The sequence below is a fragment of the Cydia splendana genome, chromosome Z (genome assembly GCF_910591565.1).
Source record: "Cydia splendana chromosome Z, ilCydSple1.2, whole genome shotgun sequence".
Taxonomy (NCBI): Eukaryota; Metazoa; Arthropoda; class Insecta; order Lepidoptera; family Tortricidae; genus Cydia; species Cydia splendana.
In genome coordinates, this window is record NC_085987.1 from 21,150,872 (window position 1) to 21,169,447 (window position 18,576).

At 37.2% G+C, this 18,576-nt stretch overlaps 1 protein-coding gene and 1 long non-coding RNA gene across 2 annotated transcripts in view; one reads left to right on the forward strand and one right to left on the reverse strand.

Moving 5' to 3' along the window:
* Positions 1-16,598, reverse strand: part of LOC134804770 (acetylcholinesterase-like) — a 101,917-nt gene extending 85,319 nt beyond the window's left edge. Inside the window, exon 1 of the mRNA XM_063777993.1 lies at positions 16,323-16,598. The gene's annotated coding sequence lies outside the window, so the exon portion shown is untranslated. The remainder of the gene's footprint in view (positions 1-16,322) is intronic.
* Positions 1-18,576, forward strand: part of LOC134804934 (uncharacterized) — a 401,964-nt gene that overhangs the window by 319,299 nt on the left and 64,089 nt on the right. The gene's annotated exons all lie outside the window — the stretch shown is intronic.

The following is an 18,576-nucleotide window of genomic DNA, read 5'->3' on the forward strand; positions in this document are numbered from 1 at the left end:
ACTCACCCCATTTTACGGTAATAACAATCATACAAACATAGGACCTTGTTACCCTTGTTAGTTTTATAATCACAACATAGAATCATGTAATATCGGGATTTTTCGACTATTAGTTGATGATAATAAGATCCTGGTTTCAGGAAAATATAGCTAAAGACACGTAGAATTACGTACTAATCATAGGTAACTCATATTGTGGAAAAAATGTAACATAGAACCTTGTAATATTGGGGCAGCGACTGCCGTGACAATCAGTCTCAAAATTTTAAAAGACAGGTGGTGACTCGCCAACTCATTGAGTGGGCCCCGCAATGGCCGCACGCACAGTGCGACAACAGGGCAACACTTTGGTGTGGCTGTGAGGTTGTCGAGAGGTGAGTTTGCAGTTTTTGGATTTCACATTTCCATATTAACCATAACCTGGGTGACAAGAACCCTTTCCGTAAAAAATCAATAGAATACGACTTTTGAATACCTGCTAAAACTCCTCGATAGTCTTATAACCGGTCGAGCGCCACGTAAATATACCTATGTATTATATGGGAAGCCATATGAATGTATAGTGTCCAAATGTTGTTTTATAAATATAAATATCTTGGGCTAAGAAACCGTACAGATCTACACTAAGCATGATCCGACTCCGACATTTTCCAGTTTTATATTTTAACCTGAGCTTTTAGTTTTAAATAAAAAAATGTGTCTTTTTTAGTTTCTACAGGAATATAAATGCTTATCGAACGTAAAAAGCAACAAAACAGATTTTGCTGATTACTGTAATCGTATACATGAATTTCGCCTTATCTGTGTAAGTTAAGTAGGTAAGTTCCGCTGTCAGGAGTTAAGCGAACTTAGCACGAAAAGCCAAGGTTACCTGACGGACGTTTTGTCTATAGTTTTTTCTGTGTAATGATTAACATGTTTTATGGTCTCCTTTATGTTTCAGGTGTAATTTATTTACACACCAATATGGTAGCAATTAAATAGGATGTATATGCTTCAGTGAGTTGAGTAGCCTCGTAGTAAAGCGAGTGCGTAGTATTAACACATTCACTGCCAGCAACCCGCTAGGTGGGTTCTCTGTTCGTAGGCGCTTTTCGCTGCATACGGTTTTCCCCATAGCTCGCGCTGGCACTGAATGTGTTAAATCGAAAGGCTAGATGACTTTTTTGCTAACAGTCTCAATCGATCCTGTTTCTTGTGACGAAATGTCTATATGGGACCAATTGCAGTAAAATTATACAAAAGTCAGAATTTAGAGTCAGTCAGTGGTGTGGGTGAAAATTTGAGCCGGAGACTAAAACAGGATAAAAGTTGAGCCGGAGATGAATGTATTTTGTATGGCAGATCGATTCTTCGCGACTACTTTTTCGATTCGTCGCCTTTTTCTACTGACGAGCTGGCCTGCTTGCTTGGCTTTTTCTTATATTTATAATTATAAGTGATCAGATTTATAACTACGGTAGTAGGAAAAAATGTATTTTCAATAGTAAATTTTCACTTTGCGCTAACATATGTACAAGTCGTATCAATAGATATGAACATTGACTTGTGGTACGAATGTACAAATTATAGCAAACGTTCATGTAATAGGTAACTGTTTTTTAATTAAAGATTCTTGAAGAAATATATCTGGCGCGCACGAGTATTTTACATTCACCTAGTCCACCACACCAGTACGTCTACCATCAGTTTTAACATTGACATATACGCTCACGTTTACGTAACTTACTTTCTATGCATCTCGCTCGTACTCGCATATTAGTGCAAGCGAGATGTACAGAAAGTAAATTACGTAGACGTCAGCGTTATGTCTATGTCAAAACTGATGGTAGAGGCTCAGCTCGAAAAGGCAGTCTTTGTTCTTTAAAAACATTGGGCAAAATCGCTTTTTATCCTGCACCTTTTAGGGGTCCCCTTAAACCGGTCCGTTACATTTTTAAATGTAAGTTGATAGAAGTAAATCAAATCTGTAAAATTACCAAATATATAAATTGATATGCACTAAGGTCTGGCTACTGAAATTTTACCCAAATGTTTGGCGGGAAATTAAAAAAAATTTGGGCTGGTCACACTTTGTGTAGTAGGAATTATAGTTTTGATACTAGACAATATTTTTGATTTTCTGTGCACACGTAAGTTAAATATACGTTGACGTGCACTCAAAGTCAGCTCACATAATTTCTACCACTATGTAAAGTACAGTCAACGATAAACACATATGGTGGAAAGTGTTAACATATGTTAACACTTAACATATGTTAACACTTTCCACCATATACCATTGTAACAAGGCGAAAAATGAAATGTAGTGTAAATAAGACCTAGCTCGATAATACCGTAATATTAATCCATCACCAAAAATAATACATAAGTACTATGCCAAATATGCTAAATGCTAAGTATCAAAATATTTATAGAGCACCAACCTTCTAATTTGTTTACATTTGTTTAGGAGTTGTAAACATTGCATTTTTCCGTTTTACAACGCTACACGTCGACTTCGCACATTGTCGTAATTATTTACGAACTTAAATAATAGTTTGCGAACCTCACTCAGTATAGACATTATAAATATTATTTAAAATAAACCGCAAACAATTTGAATGAATGACATAAATTGACAACTGACTTTTGCTTTTTTTAAAATCATAGACAATTGGTGATACAACAACGAAATATCTATCAACAATTTTTGGCTAGCCAGACTCTAGCCTAAAAACGGTCATAGACAAGTAATAATTCTCACAAAATATCTCAATGCCAACAAGACGTTTGAAATCTGAACCGTCAAAAGATTTGCTAGTTAGCCTATTAATTACCTATAGGTTAAGTAACCTAGTCAGTTAGCAGGTGGTAAGCACATCCACGCGGCAAGAGCTCTGTCGTAAAGAGTATGTGCTGAAGGCCGACGATTAGTTGGGTGTAAGCGATGTGCGCGATTGTATCGTGGTAGCCGAGTCGTGTGTACCGCAGTGCGGCGGCGGGCTGCGCCATGCGCTGGTATTCCGCTACACTTACCACACATTTTGGCAATCATTGATAAATCTTGTACAAGATTGCTCTTCTTTGATTCAATTAATTGTGTTACTTTGCAAATAAATACCTTCCAATATATCATGAATAAAAATGAAAAGCGGCCATATATGTGTCGGACCGCGCATAAGGAAGGTTCCGTATCTTCTTAGGATGAATATAGAGTATTTAATGGGACAAACCACGAAAATGAGATGATTAACTGATAAATTTGTTCTTAGGAACCACGAGGCCGATTTTAGAGATAATTTCAAGAAACCCTTACAACCAACCAGTTAAACCAGCTGGGATTCAAACCCAGTAAATAAAATATGAATAAATCCGAAATCAAGTTATTAGTTATTACACATTGCTAAAATGAATATAGACTTCGAGCCAGTCACCAATACCTATTCATTGTAACTGGCAGTGATTTCTTGATGTGTCATTGGCGGATTGGGGAAAGGATGAGATTAAAAAAAGTATCAGCAGAGTATGAAGCGGTGGATAATGGAATTAATATGCCATTTAATTTCAAGTGGTAATAGTAGCTACACACGTTTTTTAATAAAAAAAAAATACATTATGTGTCCCTAGTTTTTTCTTTATTCCGTTAACATTTTTCGTATAGACTTTGTATGACGGTAACGGAATGGAAGGAACGAAAAATGTATGTTAATTTTGATCTTTTTTTCTCCTATCTATTAATCGAAACAACTCGCGATACTGAGTAATTTTTTTTTAATAATTATTATACAAAAGTGGTGTGTTCAGGACGCTCTCATGCGCCAGAATGAGACAGATGTAGATGCACACATAAATATAGATGTTTGCATCATGTGTTGCCTGTTAAAGCTCGCTGGCGCCCTCAATAAATTTCTATGCATATTTTCTTGTGGGGTGAGAGTCGGCTCACTTGTAAAAAAATTATATTTTTAGTAGTGATGTACCGACTATTGATTTGGCCGACTAGCCGACTAATCGGCGCTCGAATGGCCGATTAGTCGGCCGACTAGTCAGCTAGTCGGCCAGATCATTAGTTTCGTATAAGTTCAGGTGAAAAACAATTGTTTTGCTCCTTTGGTTGCGCTATTCATCATATCACAAGAATCCTCGTTCAATTTCTGTCTTTAGTTCTTTTATTTTACGATCCTGAGCAGACCGTCAGTACAGCTTGTAGGAGGTATTTCCAAGGCTCTATTTCCCGTACGTAGTCGCCAGTTAAGAACCTATCCCCTGTGGTCAGCGTCCTTACGAGCAACGCGCATTGCTAAATTTAGAGACTTAGACAGAGTCTCTAAATTTTCCAATAACATTAATAGTTCCTCATGGCCAGTCATGGCTCTACCATTAAAAAAAAACAATAACTAAAAATAATAATTTAAAAAATCGACTTGCACATGAAATTACACGAGAATCAGTTGAGATCGACCTGTAGAGGAAAACACCTGCCAGCAATATACGATAACGATCAAACGGTCAATTATTTACATTAACAAAAGGTTTCGTGTGAATCCTGAATAGGTATTTCAGTAAAATAAACATAAAACATGTGGTATTTTTGCACTAATAAAGTGCCGAATAATCGGCCATTTTTGCCGACTAGTCGCCGACTAATCGCCGACTACAAATGTGGCCGGATAGTCGGCTTTCCCGACTAGTCGGCGACTAGTCGGTACATCCCTAATTTATAGTAATGGTAATAGTTAATATTATTTTCACGTCACTGTTCGGAAATGTGGCAATAGATGGTCTAAAACCAAGCTGGAAAGTAGGCAATAGCTGTAGCACCTGAACCACCACTACTACAATGTTTCATTGTTATCATCTGTCATTGGTGACAGCTCGCTACAGCAATGAGTATCATTTAAAACATAAAAATCAATAAAAGGTTTTTTTTGGCGCAACTGTTTCCTACAAAAATAAAATTAGGTTATTTATAGGATCAATTTCTAGTTTAAAAAAAAGAAATGTCAAAACCATTCATTCATTCAGTCAAGTTCATTCGATTCACGCTTAAGACGTTTTTTACTTTTGTAGCTGTTTGTGGTTTTTTAGCAAAAACGCTTCTAAGTTTAGAATCGGTTTGAAGCAAAAAACAGAAAAACGCCTCTTAAAAGTGATAAAAAAAGTAAAAAAGGCGGGATCGGAAAATACTCACTGAATTGGATAGTGTAAATTGTGTTTGACTAAAAATACAAGAAACACGTATCTTCTTCTACGCTCGCAATAAAAATGAGTTCTTCTAGTGAAGAAAATGATATTCTTACGCTGACGCCTGCCGAAATTCAAGAGACAGCACAGGCAGTGGCTAGTAATTTGCTACCAGAGAAATCGCGGGCTAGTACTTATAGTTATGCAAATGTTTTCTTATTTCCTCGCAGTAGTCGTGAAAAGCACTATGTAATGCCTCGGCCGGAAACGCTAAAGATGGACTCGTATTATTCGAGGGCCTCCACTAACGTATCGGCCCTCAAACTCACTCGTCCATCTTTTAGCGGTTTTCCGTCCTCTCCTACAATGTACTATTTTGATGGTCTTTATCTAGTGGTGGGCACTACAAACTGACATTATTTGCGATCTAGATATTCTAGATAAGTTAAAATAGTTACGGAATACTTAAAGAGTAGGTACAACTACCTACAAATATAAATGGCTATATATCGTGGGTTTTATCATTAAAAAAAATACCTAGTCGTTTATTTGTACTAGTTAGTTAGTTAGTTAGTTGTTGTAGTTGTGTTGTTGTAGTTGAGTTAGGTTGATTTAACTGACCAAGTATTTTATGAGTAAGTATGAGTTCGGTGTCATGCTATAATAGTACATTATTATCGAGGCTCGGAAGTAGCTACTTGCAGGCTGAAGATTCGTTTTGAACGGACGACCTTGGGAGTCCGTTTAATTGAATCCGAAGCCAGCAAGTAGCCTTCCAGCCGAATCATATATAGTGCTTTTCTCAAAAATGGTGCAAGAAATATAAATATAATAGAAATATTTTACAGAAACAACGTTCTTACGTATATATTTTCACAGAAAAAAGTAGAAACAATTGGAAAATATGGCATTGCCGGATTGCCGCCAAAAAATCGAAGTGTATTTTTCTGCCGAAAATACGCCAACCTATTTGAGACAACTAAATAGTCGCGGTACCAACATTACTAATCATCTGTTTGGCTGTTTAATGAGCCTGTGCCTTCATTTGATATGGACATTTCAATTTTTAGTAGTTTAGAACTCGACAAATAATGGAATTTGTATGCAACATTGCAGTCCGAAAATGAAGACTGCAATGTTTTTATCTTTTTAATTTTTGATTGACCACTTCGCGACCTATTTTTTAAACGGCAAAGTCGACTTTGCCGTCCATTTTTGAGAAAATATTTATTTCTACTCGTCGACTATAATTCTTGAATTAAGATTTCTTATACCAAACTGCAATTGGGTATTTTTAATGTGTGGATTGTGTGGGCTCCCAACTCAACTATAATATTCATTTCGATACAGTTTAGTCAACTATAATGAAATTGACCAATCACAGCTCGCCGCGATCAAGAGGACGAAACAAAACCATAGCTCAAATTAATTATTTATTTTAGGTTGTATAGTAGAAACAATTGGTTCATAAGTCAGAAACGCGCATGTGACACCCTTAATATAGCAACATCCATTGACTACGAAAACCACTTAGCGTTGCTTGTTAGTCTCCATAGGCTACGGTTGCCAAAATCACAAAAACACTGTCTAAAAATTGAATTTAGCGCGGAGCAAGTACCAGGGCCTCATGAGTTACGAGAAGGTGTCGTTGACCAACCCGCCGTGAGGCGCGGGGCGCGGCGGCCGGGTCGCGTACGAGTATGAAGGATATGAAGGTATCGCGGCTGTTCGCGTATCTTAGCTGTAGACTTTTGGTTTGTTTACCTAAATGATTCTACTAGTTTAAAGTATTATTTTTGTTGACGCGTAGAAAAAGTATTGTATACAATAGTGATATAATCAAGCTTTTCAATTTCGTACCTTACTTAGACAACTCAGCAAGCTTCGTTGTCTAAACACAGTACTCGACTGAAAAGCTCTCTATTATATCACGATTGTATAAAATACTATATATTGTAACCTAAAGTAAGCAATAAACATGCAAAATGTTTCAAAGGGTCAATTTAAAAATAGGCATTTTTTGCTGTCCCACGGCTACAACTCGAAGTCCATAGGACTAAAAGACTGGGTATGTATATATTATCATCAAATGTATTGTAAACTTTAAATATAATGTACAACTGTACCTTAAATATTATTTGTTTCTGACAAAATCGCATTTGAAGTTCAAAAAACGGCGAAATTTGCCGTTTTTTGCGTGTCCCAGTGGCGGCACACACCCAATAAAAAAATCATAACTTTGGATGTAGGCAACGTATTATTCAAACTTTATATTTTTATAAAGAGCATTTTCTAGAGAATATAATTATTTAATAATTTCGATAATTTAATGCGTTATTTAATAAAACAAGGGAAGCCTTTTTGGCGATGGCCCGCGCGGCACTTGTTTTGTTATGACATAAAAATACCCCCCAAAATTTTCTTTGTCTATTGAATAACGGTTAAATTAAATTTACGACGCAATAGTGCGGTTAGTTGGGCGTCGATCAACATCAAATGTGGACGTGGAAGCAGTTTTATTTATATAAAAACGGACAAGAATCTCTTTCGATATATTTTGGTACAACTACAACGACATTTGTATGGACGCTTAATAGGTTGGTATAGTGATACAGTCGCAATAAAAATGTGTATTTTACAATAATAGTTACAAATACAGTGTTAAAATATATCGTAAAATAAATAAGTGAATCGGTTATATTGTGTAGGAAATTTCGCAAAACAATATTATTAGCAACATTTTTATGGCGACATTTGTACGGCTATTATGACCATATAAATGTCGATTGTGGTATACAAATGTCGCTATGTTGCCATACAAATGTCGAAAAGGTGCCATACAAATGTTGTCAGGGTCTTACAAATGCCACAAAAACAATAAATAGTGCCATAAAAATATTGATACTGCCATACAATGTCGAAAAAATGCCATATACATGTCAAAAACGCCTTACAAATGGCTAAATAGTGCCATACAAATGTCGATATTTAAACGTCCATATCTAGCTAACTATAAAAAGTAGAGTGGTGCCTCGTACAGTATATTTTTTGTTGTTAAAAACCCTTTCTAAAACGATGATTATAAATCTGATTTTCCAAAACTAAAAAATTGACATACAAATGTCGAAAAAACACCCTCTTCAAAAATTGACCCCAAAATACAACTTTAATGTTGATGGTACGATTTAACCAACTCGTCGGTTATATTGTTACCATGGCAGTTTATTTAAAAAAATACATAACGAAGAAGAGAATCGAATGTGCACACATGTTATGTGCTATGCTTACGGAATTAAAATTAATCTGTATTCCCAATTCCGATTCCTGATTAGGAAACCGTGCGGCCAGCCTTACATTCCACGACTTCTCTTTCCGCACAAACTCAGAAATGATTGGGCCACACGTTGATTATAAATTTTTTTAACTTTTTGTATAGGTAACATGTATGGAGCGTGCCCGCTAAAAATATATTTTTCACCTCAGCAGCTCGAACAAGGGTACTTTGCTTCTTAAAAACAGTGAGCAAAATGCGATTTTGCTCACTGAGTCATTTTGTCTCACTCAGTGAGCAAAATCGCATTTTGCTCACTGAGCGTGTTTCATTCAGTGAGCAAAATGCGATTTTGCTCACTGAGTGAGACAAAATGACATTCAAGTGACCTTTATAGTCATAATGTCATTTCAACATGCGGGGTCTAATAAAAGTTCGATATACTTGGGTTCTATTATCTCTGTCCCTCTAGGTATGTTCTCACTGCTTAGGGTGAAAAATTTTGTGTACTACACGAGATCAAAGTTATTTACATCTCGTGCGCTTTTGAATCCCTTACTACGCTCAAGATTCTAAATTAGATTCACTCGCTACGCTCGTGAATCTATTATAGAATCTTTCGCTTGCACGGGACTCAAAATAAGCACTCGAAGAAATATCAACTTTGATCTCTTGTTGTACAAATAACTATTTATAAAATTTTACTTTAAGTAGCGGCTCACAAAATACACCGACGTTCTAAATCTTATATATATCAAATAGTGCCTTGGCGAACCGATGTTTAATATGTCTGTGTCTCACGGAAGTTTTGTTTTAAACAAAAAAGGAATCGATGAGTTCGATCAAAAATTAAATTACGCATTTTTAGAAGTAGTTTTCATGTTAGTAGCTTTTGTGCAAATATAGTTACAACTTTTAATGGTGCGTTTAAACATAATATCGTGATTTAATTATATCGACCGAAAGTTATTTAACCAGGTTTCAGGTCTATGACGTTACTAGAGAAATATCTCAAGATTGCTATTCATATTTTTGGCAACTGTATTATGATCTTAAAGAGCGCTACGATTTTTCAAACACTGGCAGGACGCACTGCACCTTAAAGATCTCGTAAGCTAGAATAACAATGTTTTTATAAAAAAATATGTTGTTGTGATCAAGTCATAATGTTTTACATATATGTATTAAATTATTTACATTCAAGTAACTATTATGCATAACATTGATGAACACAAAATAATTAAATGTCGTTCGAGACTTAAAATTAATGGACCCTAATTTTAAGAAACGAGATTTCCTGCCAACGAGATTGATTCTCAAGATCTGAGATTGCGTTCCCAACTAGTGTACTCCCCAGGTCAGACGTAAGCATTCTACAATTTGTAACCTCACTGCATGAGCAAACCGTCCCAGCTTAAATGGATACGTAGGTACCTATATTTCACGGTTGTCCCAACACATCATTGATGTCAATTCCAGACATAGTCCGAGTCAAGTTACTATGTGATGTACATTTTTAATTCCCACAGCGGACACGCGTATGTGTTGAACATTTGACTGCAGGTACCTGGGATGAAATGTTAGAGGCACCAAATAATCGCCAGGACTTCAACCAAGCATTATGCTCAAGATATTATAACAAAAAAATAAAAATAATAATAACGAAAATAACTGGCCAGACACTATTATTATAAATTTAATGATTAATAGATTTCTAACCATCATACGTCAATACACTCAAACAAATGCAAATATAATGACACTTCTTGCGTTTCTCTTTCGCGTAATTATTACATCGCCAATGCTCGAAACACACTTGCTCACGTCACTCGTCGCCGAAAAGCGCGGCGCGACTGAGGAAGCGGTGGGGCCGCTTGGATCGCTCAAGGACACTTTGTACCTTGTCTATCTCTGTCTAGCATGCGTAGGTTTTAAAATATTTAGATGGTCCATTCAAAGCGCCGGTCCAATGATAGCAACCTTCCCCTACTCTGAATGTTGTGAAGTAGTTGTACTATTGTAAGTTACGTACTTAATTTGCAGTGCCCTTACAGAGATGATCAAAGATGATTTGACAAATTACAGTCGTATATTCGCTGACGGCACGTTTAAATCGTGCCCATCATGCTTTAAACAACTTTATATAATACACGGATTTACCGAAAATAACAAAACGATTGTACCACTGTTCTTTTGTCTGCTACCCAACAAGAAAATAAAGACGAATACAATTCTGAAATTTATAAACCGCAAAAAATAACCTTAGATTATGAAGTTACGGCAATGATAGCTGTCCAACAAGTTTTTCTAAACATATTTGCTAGACTTGGCGGGGGCACTACCTACCGTGCCCCCAGATATCACGATTTCAAAGAATCTCGTATAGCAGTAAAACTTCCGAATCGCGTGACAAAAATAAGGCTTATCTTTTCATTTCGGCTCATTACAGGTCGGACGTCTAGCGTAGCGTATTTCGTAACGCCAGGATGACGTCACGAATTTCGTAGCAGCTGTAGCACGCCGATGACGTTACTTTTACGGACCTCACAATAAAGCCACCGTCTACCATGCCGAGGAAAAGAGCAACAGACGAAAAAGGCAGGATTAGTGAAGCGCCCTTAATCACCTAACTTATAAAACAAAGCCCAAAGTCTAAAGTCTTTTAGCAATAAACGCAAAAACTACCTACTTAACGGATTGTCATGCGGTTTTCCCCTATCATTCCTATCAATAGACTGATTCTTGAGGAAGGTTTAGGTGTATAATTTGAATATAAAATGTTGTTAGGTATTATTAACTATCTTTACCTTAATTATTATGACTTGCTTTTTTGTATCATTTTACTTGCCATGAGTATTTGTAAAATATGATTTTGTATGTATTGACATGTTTTTTCCATGTCCTAGCGTTTGGCCTCCGCTGTGTGCCGGACATGTCTTTGAAAATAAATAACTAATAATGGCCTTTCATCGTGGTCATAATCTAAACACCCAAAATAATAAAACTGATACTGTAATAGATACCCACTGTAAGTACATCCCTCAGGGAAGCATTTTAAGTGAAACAGTAAAATGCTACTAGGTGTTAAAAAAATCATTTTAAGGTATGTTCAGAGACATTGAGGGTTCTGAGTGCACATACATTATACGAGTAGATACTATAATGTTTTCATATCTCATGCTCTGAAAGTGGGTCGTTGTTGTTCTAAAAAGTGCGCAGAAAGTGATACGTTTCTGCTCTAGCGCAGAAAAGTGGTGTACAGCTCTGCGTCCCCGTCCCACGAGCAACTGGGAGGAAACAAAATGGAAAAATAGTGTCTTTATTTCCCCGCTTGGAACAATTGATAATTGTTTAATTTTACTCATCCCGTACTGAATTTTTTTCATCGAAAATGATGTAAGTAAATTATTAAAATAAAATTATTCTTGATTTCTTATGTTGAATTGTATTTCCTCGATTACATAAGGCGGGAACCAAAAGGAATCCAATAAAAATATTTTTTTTAAACCTTACACTTGCGTAAATGAGCAAAGGCATAATCTTATACAGCCACAGTTAAACGTTTGTACGTTATTAAATAGGGTTTTAAAGTTATTTAGCACTATATTCATGAAAATAAAATAAAGTACAAGATAAAAATGGCTTATATCACTCATCAATTGTTATTTACAACATATTTAAATTCTTAAAATATTTTTAGTGCGGTAGTGTGTTACGGCTTTTAGAACGAAAAAGTGAAAAATTAAAAAGTAAGAGGCAATCCCGCTGATTTTCATAGTACATATTAATAATTAACAAATCATTTTAAAATACTGCAGTTTGTTAAAATATGTGTTTTTTCGTAAATATTGCAATCTAAATGTTTTCGCTAGGGGTTATTTATCTTCTCACATGTAGAGTGTCCGATTGCAAGTAAGTCCTAAGGAAAAAATCATGCCGTAAGTCTATTAGGTAAGTAGTTGAATTACTGATTTTGCAAAATTGTGTTGTCTTGTTTGGTTTCCTCGCATTCGATATGAAAAGTAGAGTGTTTAACTCGGGTGAAAGGCACCATTTCCGTCTCGGACTATTGGCGCTCTCACGCAAATGGATGCCTTTCAACCCTTGGTTAACAATCTACTATTTCATTTCTCATGCTCTGAAAGAGGGTCATTGTTGGTCTTGTCTAAAAGGTGTGCAGAAAATGATATGTTTCCTCACTAGAGCATTTTAGGTTCCAAGTACGATTTTTTTTTACGATAAGCATTAGAAATTGTATAAATGGATTTGTTATACAATTTCATTTCTGATATTTGACTCCCCATTCCATAAACAACGATACTTTTGCCAAAATTGTTAATTGAAAGTACCCTAAAAAAATTATATAAATATAATTCATACTTAGTCATGTTGCAGAAATGAGTGCCTTCCATCCCTTGCTATTGCTAGGCATATTGTAAGGCATGTTCTTTCAGTGGTCGCGGCGCCAACAGTGCTGCACACCTGCCCCGAAGGTCAAGTGCACGTGGCCTCGACCAACACTACCCACATCGAACAATTACTGCCGACATGTGAAAATCATTATGTATCAGCAAAGAGGCACTTAGCCAATTAAACAATCCAGAATGAAGGACAATACCTAGCGCGACCTTGTCATTCCTATTGATCAGAGCAGAGGCATACTCCGCATACTTAACGACACCACAGCTTTGCAAAAACGATTTAAGCCCCTGCTACACGGCAGCCGACAAGCCTACTAACCGTCTGACCTTGGTCTGTCCTTGGTGTGTGGGTCCGTTTGAGTTGTCTGGCTAGACGGTGGCAAACCACAGTGTGTTCAGAACTCGCGGACGGACAACACGTATTGCAAGCGCACAAAATGGCCCCTAACCTTTCAGAAAGTTGGCGTGGCATTAGTACCTACTCAGTGGCGTATGGCCCTAAGGGCGGCGTATGCCACCCCTGGCGGATTGCATTTTGTTTTTCTTCCTTCACTTCTGGGGCAGCAAAACTTATTGGTCGCGGCGCCAAATTTCATAACCTACCTACTCATACTAGTGCAATGACAAAAAAATAAGTTTATGGCAAAAAAACAATTTTTGGTACAAGCTTTTATCGCTGACTGTACTTTTCTTTCCAGAGGCAACTAATACTCGTCGAGACAATTCTAAAAACCCCAAACACAATTAGGTCGCGTTGTTCTATCACAGGGTTCCTATGGCCACCTCCTGTCTCCATCATCAGATCAGCTCTATGGTACCATAATAATGCATTGTCACCCGACTTATATATGTATGCAAATTTTCAGCTCCATCGGAAACTAGAAAGTGGGTCTAATTTAACTTGCAAGATTTGACCCGTACAAACATATTTACATACTTACGATTAGGTATATTGCAAGTTAATAAAAAGTTTGTAAAAAAAGAAAAGGGTATATGAATGAAACGCTGGCTCAAAAAACGGCATTTGTTGAGTCATTTCAACTTAATGAATTCGCTGGACTACGCTACGGGGACATACATAACTTTCTGAGAATGAAGAGGAAAGTATTTGATAAATTATTAGAAATGCTACTGAGTACCCATGGCATGTCTATTAACCACACGAGCGCACACGGCGCGTCCTCCAAGCGAAATGGCCTAGTGCGGTCGGCGTCGGGCGGCTACACGGTTCCGGACCGACCGCTCAGACCGCGGTCGCTGGCGCGCGCTCGCATGCCAAGGGCGTCCGGAGGTCAAACGAAATTTTGTTGGTAACAACTGTCTACACGGTCCGGGACAGACCAAGGCCACGCGGTTTGGGGGCTTGTCGGCTGCCGTGTAGCAGGGGCTTTAGGAAACATGTAGCATGCACTCATGGTCAATGCCGTACCTAATGAATTCTAGTACTTAATGGTTCTGAAACAGACCTTCTGTTCCTTTATGGTTGACATACTAATGAGTACCTACCTAATGAATAATTAGTGGTAATTAATGAGAGTACAATGAATTCCATGCCGTGTTTTTCTCGAGAGAATACACTAGGAGGAGCTTTTCTCAAAATACTTTCTACATGGTCTGAAACGTGGATGTGACACCATCAATAGGGCCGTATATTTGTTTGCCACTAACGTGGTATAAAAAAGCAACAAAAACTTAGCTAAAAAATATGTTCTCATACGAAAAAATACATATATCCATATTTTATACATAAGGTACTACAATACTATTTATTACATATGTCATATTAATTAATAGCGACCCGCCCCGGCTTCGCACGGGTAAACCTTAATGAACAAATATTATTATTATATTACAAACTTATTAATACTTAAGTACCTTATAAAATAAAATAACTAAAACTAAATCTAACAAAAAATAAAAATCCCTAAATACTACAATAATAGTCTTTGTAAAAGAACGCATGTTTTTAAATTTTATTTGAATGTATGCATTGATATAGAAGTGAATGTATGAAAGTTTTTTCTTACTTAGGTCATACTAAAAGTTCGTGTAATCTCAAAAACTGTAGCAGATATGCAACATTTTGTTTATAATCGCTCTTTCTGGCAATGCGTACAAATTTTCTTTACGATGGGATCAACCTGAAAAGTACACGGCCAATTATTCCTCAGACACGTTTTTTTCTCTGTGGTTTTGTATGGCGGTAATGTACTTCCCTACATCTTATTTATTGACTAGTCAAGTATTCTGACAGATACGTGTACATACATGTACAAAGAACTCTGCTTATTAGACCCTACTACTAGCGGTTAAGTTAAATAACAAACACATAGGTACGAAAAAAAGCCGATTTTATTTAAAGAAATATCTAGCAAAATTACGAGTATAAATATTTTGGCCGTAGCCTAATCAGCATAATTCCGAATCCCGGTTAGGATACTCTTGAGTACAGTCGACGTCAAAGATATGTTTACACTTTTGCACCTTACTCCTTTGTAATAAGGCGAAAAGTGTAAACATATCTTTGACGTCGACTGTACACAAACATTGATTTTATCTATTCAGTGAGTCGATGAAAAACTAAGTGACGAATAGCAAAGCGGTGAAGTAAAGTACAAGGTCGAGGCTTTCAGAACAATTACGGTGGAATGGTCGCGTTCGGTCTTGCCGCGCTCCCTCGCACCGCTCGCACGGGCGGCGCGGCGGGCGTCGCGTCGGGCGGCGCGCGGCGCGAGCACGCATCGCCTCCATTACCCTAGTTACCGCCGGCCCTGTCCCGCCACCGCCTCGCAAACGCCTCGCAGCCGCCCCAGCCACCCATCAACAACGTGCGCTTACCCCATTCTGCTCCCCACTTGTCTCGTGTCTCATCTTACGACCCCTCTCGACTTAAAGGCGAGCATTACGATAATTAAACCAATGTTCATAATATTTATGTAACCGATTACTAACATGTTATACATAGCGGCTATTGCTCTCCTATATCCCTAGCTCATCTACAGGCAGCGGCCTTATGTATGTAATTAATTGATAAGTTGTTAGTAAATATAAAAAAGTACAAAAGTACTTAAAATATACATTCACATCATAATATAATTTCGCATTAAATAAAATAGCTTAAGCTAATAAATAGCACTGATAGCAGTCAACTAATTTCACTCATAACTTGTAGGGCTTTTGTGGAATCAAGGACCAAAGGACCAAGAAAATTATAATTGATGAGCGCTTTTAACTATTATCTATGCTCGCATGATTCAGAGCAATACCAATTAGTTATAAAAAATATCATGAGTTCAATTTTGTTTTATATACCTACTTACTTTTTTATTAAAGGTGCTTAAATCATAAAAATGCTTATTACCTATTTGCTCCTGGTAGTCTCATCAATAAATTCAGAGAAACTGAGACGCTGAGTAAGAATATTAGCATCGCATCGCTTTCAAATTTGAAAAAAAAGAACCAACCTTGTATCGACGTCTCGTTCTCTCGAATTGAAGGTCGGAGTGTCAGTTTGTATTGCGGGCAGGAAGGGCGCGCGCGGCAAGGGCAACGTGGGCGGCTGCAGCTGGCGGCGGCGGAGAGAGACTGACTGGGCCCGGGCGAGCCCCGCCGCCCGCGCCCTCGCACCGCGCCCCAGCGGATAAACAACATGCATTGTGGGCCCGGCGCTACCGACACTACTCTACGCCACGCCATGCCACGCCACGCTACGCCACGCCACGCCGCACCGCGCCGCACATATGGCGACATCTTCTTGTCACAAACTCATTAATTTTATTAAGATCTAGAATATCTTGATACACTCATTAATTTGTCTAATTAGACACCTGAAGTTTCTATAATCTATAAGCAGTGTGAAACAAAACAAGAAATATTTAAATGCAGTTATAGATTCAAAGAACAGCTCATAAAATCACCGTGCTCTGTCTTGTACTAACCTTACAATTTTGGTCGTATTTAAAGTTCTTAATACTAATACCTTGACACTGGCGAAATTATCCCACTGGACTGAGCCATAATTTGAAAAGAACGAATGATTTTTTTTACATACCTATCAAATGTATCACAAAGTAAATATGTTCTGAAAAATATGTATTCAGTGAATATATTTATTAATTTGAATTTCGTAACTTAGCAGCGGCTCACAAAACACATCTATTTTACAAATTTCATTAAAATACACCTTACAGTTTTCGAGCAAAATGCCTGTGACATACGAAGGAGACGGACGGACAGACAGACATGACGAAACTAAGGGTTCAGTTTTTCCATTTTGGCTACGGAACCCTAAAAAAAAGACCTCTCAGACGGGACGTCGCGAAAAAACTGCGGACATCGACAAAGTCCTACGTGCCAAGGGAAGAAATGGTCTTAAAGACTGTTATGAAGCCGAAAAAGCCAAAACGAAGAAGTAAAATGTTGTACGACACGCGCGAATTTTCTTCTTTTCGCACTGGTATCGTAATGCATGTATCTACTACTTATTACAGTACATATGGTGCTACGTTACCGCACTAGTGTAAGTACACTAAGCAAGAATTTTAACGTGCTTAGATTTAGAGTGTTTTAGCGGTAGAATGTTTAGAAGTAGGTATCAGTGAAATTTCAAAAACTCGCTACATTGTCACATACAGGCAATGTACCCGTGTACTTATGTTTTTGAAGATAAATACTCAATTATGCTAGTCAATGCGGTAAAACGGTCAAAGGCATCGTGCTGTCAGATGCAAAAAACCAATATCACAGGGCACGCGGTGCTGGGCGTCGACGGTGCGGGCTGCTCACGTACTAAGGCTCAAAGCTGGCTGGTTGGTGCAGTCACGTGGAAAACACCGGACGCGATCCAATTTTCCTGCATCGTATCGAGGTCTTCGTCAGTGAGCTTTATTAAATCATACTTACTATTTAATTTACGTATACAGTAGGTTTTCTAAGCTCATATGTACGTATGTCATAAAATATTTTTTACTTCGAAGTTAGTCTATGAGGGGTTTGCTCATCAAGTAATCATACTGTGTATGTCTCTAAACAGAGGGTGTTTCCTTGTTCTTTTTTATAGAATATCGACAATAGCCAACTGGATACCATGCGATAAAACTTTGAAAATGTTAGCCTTGTTACTTGAGGTAATAAAATACAATGATCTTGTCGGCTATTAAGTGTAACATCTGTTTTTTAGAATCTTTGAGGTCTTGTATTTTTTTTTTATTCCCATATATTATTTAAGTTTCCAATTTATTGTGATAAATTGCTCATTTTCTATCTATTTAACTAGATTTAGTTATACAATTCAACATGTGTCAACAACCCTATTACGCCTACAAAACTAGAAAAATAAATGTTATCATCACACCAGCTCGGGAGGGTTCTTAATTAGCTAGATTCTTTAAAAAAGGTGCAGTGGGTCTGAAAACGGAGTTTTTAAAAAGATGTAGCGTTTTTTTCTTGAGGCCTTTCTCGAGGGACCGTATTGTTTCGAATCCTTAGTTTTTGACCTTCGGTCTATAGAAAAAAATCACGAACATAGGTCTAAAATGCACTTTAAAAATTTGCAACAAATTATGCACAAAAGATAAAAATATGAAAATTGCTTCAAAAATTCGACTATATCATGTTTGAGGGTCACGATTACTTTTTTTTATATAAACGCACAACTAAACTCTATCTATGTTACTTAATAATTATCAGTTTTTTTTTAAATCTCTATGTAACTTAGTA